Here is a 6,030-nt window from a genome sequence, read left to right on the forward strand (position 1 = left end):
TGAACTTCCTATTTTTCACCTTTTACAATGGAGCAGCTATGCAAAAGGCGGGATTCATGTTTATGAGACGTAGTTCTGTTATTTCCCATGTCGATAGAATAAATCAAACAAACTGGAGAGTGCAGTTTTTGTAAGCTGCAAAATAAAAATCCCAAACAGATGTCCAAAGTATATACAAGGAATTTAGATTTTTGTACCAAAATCTAATGAAATAGAACAAATCAATAGATTATGTTCTCCCTCTCCAGGATCAAGCAAGTTTTAAATATGGTAAAGTAGGTAATCCAACTAGCCTGAAATACAACTGTCATTAGCACCAATGTATCCCTTAATTTTGATTATAATGGAAGCCTGAAAGAAAAATATACACTCCACCAAGTCTACTCCCAACTTTTGACAATTCATATTGTCATAAAATATCTCATTCAAAAACTAGAGATCAAGGCCATTGTTTTAATTATTCACTATTTTAGTTACCAGTGAGCAATTAAAAATCATCTATGAGAAAGCCAGGAGATTGGAATGCAGTTATTATTACCTGATGACACATATGCTGTTCAGTGGTAAGATGTCACTACATCTTTCAGGCTTCCTTAATTAAAAAAAATGTTTGAACAGACTCTTGAATGCACTGTTTCACCTGATGAATTATAATTGCCAAATTGAGGCAATATTTTACAAGGCAAACATACTTTATATTAGCCTTAATATTCTCATTAAACTAACATGCAGAGAAAATCACGTCAATGTTTTAGAAAAATGTATTAATTTTAGCTTGCCAAAATGATCTACCAATTTACTCTAATTGAAGAATGGGGAAGCAACCCTTGGGTAGGGGGTCTCCAAGGGCTGCAGTAGATGGGCCTATCACACATGGCATTGTCTACATGCTGAGGCAACTGAATTTTCCCCCCTTAATTTTAAAAGCAACTTCTTAAAAAGTGTGTTAAGCTTATTTTAAAGATTTACAGTTTAGCACTTGTGGGTTTCTGCCTTAAAACGAGGAACAAATAGCACCAAATTTCATCAGCAGGTTGCCTGCTGTAATGATGTGAGGGAAAGACCAGGGGAACAGTCGGATTAGAGGCAGTTTAGGCCGCAGAAGGAAAGTGGGTGTGGCAAACGACTCAGAAGGAACCCTCCCTAGTTCCTTGGGCTGTCAAGGAGATGGGGGAGAAATGTACTTTGAGACTTGTAAGATTGATGTTGGCTTTGCAAGGTAGTCCAAACAGGAAGCACACCCAGATGAACTTTTTTTCTAACATTTGTGTCTGATTCTCAGCGACTGCCTGGACTAGTCCCTGCAGTTTTCTTGGAAAGATTTCAGAAGTGGTTTGCCATTGCCGCCTCCTTAGGACTGAGAGAGAGCGACTGGCCCAAAGTCACCCAGCCGGCTTCCATACTTAAGGCAGGACTAGAATTCAGTGTCTCCTGGTTTCCAGCATGATGCCTTCACCACTAGACCAAACTGGTTCTCGCAGATGAACTAATTCTACTTTATTATAAGGTTACATTGACAGAATCTTGCAAGTCTGAAAGTACAAGAAACTAGGGAGGGTCCCTTCTGAGACGTCTGCCATGTCCACATTCTTTCTGTGGGCTAAATTGCCTCTTATCTGACTGTTCCCCTGGCTGTGGCTCTTCCCCCTGTCTCCTCAGGTCATTCCCACACACCTACCTCTGTTCTATAATAAATAATTAAAATTATTCTGAAACTGTTACTCAATTTAGCAACTTTGTTTATCTGATCACAAACCAACATTCAAGCATGTCGAATTTAAGAACTGCTAAGCTAGAGCAGACCCCCCCCCCCCGGCATTCTCTGCATTAAGCTAGACTAGTCCTTTAACACACTTACATTCATCTTTAAGCAAATTATCCAATGGTTGAGCTTGGTCCCATTGGAAACCAGTATGGCCTTCTCCCATATATCTAACCATATTTCCTGGCCAAAATCTGCTATTTATGAAGTGATAACATTTGTCTGTGTGCTCTTTCATCAATTGCAACCACATGCTTGGCATCCCCTTGTGCTCCTCCGTTTGAAATAGTTTGCTTTCTGGCTTGTGCTTCCCATGAAACTTGACTGGAAATATAGCTGCAGGACTTGTCCTGGGCCCCTCTGAAATTGAGTTGTTGGAGATAGCCAGCCATTTCACTTTGGCAGAACAGAGAAAAATCAAAGCAGCCATACAGCTATGTAGAAATGTGTAAGGTTATATGTACACATATGTGTTTTTTTCTATGGACAAGTAGGTGAATATTGGGTAGCTGCGAGAACTGTGGAACAGAGTTTGAGACTACCCAATTTTAACAAACAAATGATTAAGGAGTTCAATGGGTGTTAAATGTATCTTTTATTCTCTTAAAAGAAGATAAAATCAACAAAAGATGTTTTCATGTTTACTGGACACATCAGAGAATATTTCAAAAGGGTTGGCTTTCAAGTGTTAAATGACGGGGGGCAGCAACAATTAGATGTATGATAAGCTTGTCCTGCTGTTGCCCTGTTTCAGTTAATTTTTTTTTTACTTTGTTAATATGATTTTGAGATGTGTAATATGGATTAAAGATGGGAATTTGACTTTGAATTATATACCGAAAATAGGAATTTGAATTATGGACACAAAATGCGAAATTGATGATGCATGAAAAACTATGGATTTACCAGCATGGCGTGGAACAAAATTTCTCCTTCTTCTTTAACGGAAAGGCAGTGCAAACCCAGATTTACAGCTTATGAACTGGTTCTTTACTGACATCGTGGAAAAACTGATCAATATTATTCTGTGTGTCCAAATTTAATGATATGTTTTAAAAAATGGGAAAAAAAACCTTGGATGATTGCAACGTACTCTACATATTCTGAAGACAATTCAGAAACTGACCTGGTCCAGAATGCGACAGCACCAATAGTTATGTGAGCACATTGATATAGCCATGTAGCATCACTACTTCATGAGCTACACTGGCTTCCAGCAGGTTTCTACGTGCAATATCCCTCTCACAAAAAAACATGCATATCTTAACTGACCACTCCACACTGTACCATATAGTTAAGCAACCACTTCATTAAGATACTACTCAACCATTTTTCTACAGTACTGATTATATCTCAGAGCTTAGCAGGGATACATACTTTAGTCAACAGAACGTAGCATTATTATTACAGCCAGACTTTTAACGGAAGAGAAAGGTTAAAAAAAAGAAAGATAATGTCATGCTTAGACATATATTATAGAAACAAAGACACCATAGGAATAAGTTTAAATAGCTGAATAGCTTAAATATGAGTTTGCTGGGTTTTAGGCTTTCTTTAAAGCCTTCATATCAGAATCATACTTTGGTACCTAGTTACTAAGCAAAACCAGAGCTTCAGAAGAAAGCCTGAGTGGGGGAAAAGAAATGAGCCCTATTCAGATTTAGGCAGTTTACACAAAATATTTACTTAATTTCAACCCCTGAAATGCTGATCTTCTGCACATTTGAATTTTGTTCCATGGCAAAACCTCCAAACTAGCTTGATCCAAACTACTAATCCAAAGCACACTCCTTATTGTAATTTACACAGTGCGCATTTGTTGAAGTGATCAAGAACTACAGCATCCATAAGGGTACTTGACTAAAGAAGGCTTGACCATTCTGATCTATTTAGGTTCAGTTCAACAGATGAGCTACAGAACAATACGGATCAACTTCATCTGAAATTCACATTAACGTTCTTTTCAGTCCTTATTTCCATCCATATTTAACTGATATCAAATTACTTTCATTTTATGGATCTGACTCATATCTATGCTCCTGATAAAAGAAACATGATTCAAAGTTTGTGACAATGATGCCGGCTAATGTGGGCTAATGCTCCCTAGCCTTATGCTTAGAAATCAGGCTTTGTAAACCAGACTAATATTATCATTCTTCAAAAAGACAGAGAAATGAGGTGGAGACAAGAGTTGCTTTGTCTTTCCTCCCCCTGCATGAGATCTGAATAAGACTTCCTATCTATGTCTACTGTCTGCTACAACTGACCACTACAACTACTGTCCCCATTCTACAATCAGAGGCTTAAAGAATTCAGAGCTTTTGCTTGGGAGAAGGTGGGATGCGTATGCACTCATTTTCCCTCTGAACAAACAAAATGGAGCACATGTGGAGGGCATTCCTGCAGAAACAGTATTAAGCAGGTGCAGGTACCACAAGGGACTCCTTTGATTTTCATCCTTTCTCATACAGCTGGAATCAAAGAGGGTAATAATTTTCAGTTGAAATGGTGCCTAATAATCATGGCTGAAGTCAACATACTTGTCAAGCACATTTTAGTAATTATAAGCTGCATTTCTAGTACCATTTTCATGCTTTAATACCATATGGCATTTCTTTGTAGTAAGCAGCTGGCTTCTTGTAACTTCTTAAACTATGGAGATGGCAGGCTCCAAATTTACACTATAAAATTGCAAAGGTGTAAGATAAATTGGATTCTATGGAAGCATCCTCTGGATTTGGTATCATTCCCCCTTCCAAACTCTTTTTCTACACTTAGCATTCTTAATCGGTATTTATTCCCCACTGTTATTATGTAATGAAAGGTTTTTGTTCTATCATGCCTGCAGGAAGAAAAAGCTTCTGATCTCCACTTGTGAGAAGCCAGGAAAAAAATTCTCAATGAAATCAAATAGACAAGTAGACAGTTTTGAACAAGGATGCAAACTCAGTGCGCTTTTATACATGCTGTGCAAAAATTAAGATAAATCTGCTCCAAACAGATAGGGTACTTCATATTTCTTGGCATCTTAGTTTGGAAAGAAAATGTTCAGTCAAGTTTTCTTGACTGCTGAGAAGTCAAAAGGGGGGAGATTTCTAACGCATGAAAGAAAGAAAAAGATGAACAGGAAGAAACAACCTAAAGAAAAAAGTACAGCTCATTCAGGATTGTGAAATACTCTAGTATTCAGATCAAATTATGTAAAATTAAATATAGATATATAGATATATAGATCTGCAAGCTTGCTTGTTTTTTTTACTTAGGGGCAAGTAAATATTCTTAAATAATCTGAAGACAAACGACAGTATTCTTTTCCTCTTAGCTGATAGATCAGTAGCAACCTCTGGGACAGTGCAAAATTTTGCTGCTGTTGTTCATCTTATAATACTGTAGCTGTTATTAGTTAGAATATTATTTACATAAGGCTTCTGTGAGATTTTATATTGTGGTTTTTGATTGTAAATCAAAATAGGGATGTTTTCTTAAATATCAGTTGCAGAAATTTTCCCACTTTTTGATTTACTGAAAATACAGTAATGGATGCAGAAACCTTTTTCTGATTAATCTTGCCTTTGGAGAGGAGAATAGTCTTAGATTCAGGGTCATTTCTCATGCCCACAACACTCCCTAAGTAAGCTCTACAAGCTATATCAGTGTTATTATTCCTGGACTGCAGACACAAAGAGAAGATTTTTTTCATAATGTCATCTAGTTAGTTAGGGTAATGCCACAGCAAGATCTATCTTGGCACAGTTTTATTCAATATACCATATCAGTTAAATGTAATATTAATGTGCTTCTGAGAGAAAAAATACTGTCCTGGAATTCTTCATGATTACTCCTAAGTCAGCAGATTGGAAAATCCAAGACGCAAGAGGAATGGCCTACAGTAACTCAACAGGATGCTGGTTTAAGTTCCAAGGATTCTTTCAAGCAGTAGTCTCCTGGTGTCTCTGAAATTGAGATTTTTCTCTACCCTAATTACAAAATGCTATTAATTTTCATGCCACAGTAAGATATAGATCCATATAATTCATCTGCGATGCAATATAATTTTTCTGAGTAACAAAGGAAAGGTAGCAACACACTGTATTGAATGTGGAAATTCGATAATTCCAAATAAATTCAATAATTAAATTCAAAAAGCTCCACAAAGTAAAGTAGGAATGAGGAAGGCTGTGCACTAGAATTAAATTTATTCCCAAGTCTTTTAAAAAGGCAAACATTTCCCAATGTCTGTTTTATAATACTGCCAAAAACTTACCAGA

Source organism: Candoia aspera, chromosome 3 (assembly GCF_035149785.1).
Source record: "Candoia aspera isolate rCanAsp1 chromosome 3, rCanAsp1.hap2, whole genome shotgun sequence".
Lineage (NCBI taxonomy): Eukaryota > Metazoa > Chordata > Lepidosauria > Squamata > Boidae > Candoia > Candoia aspera.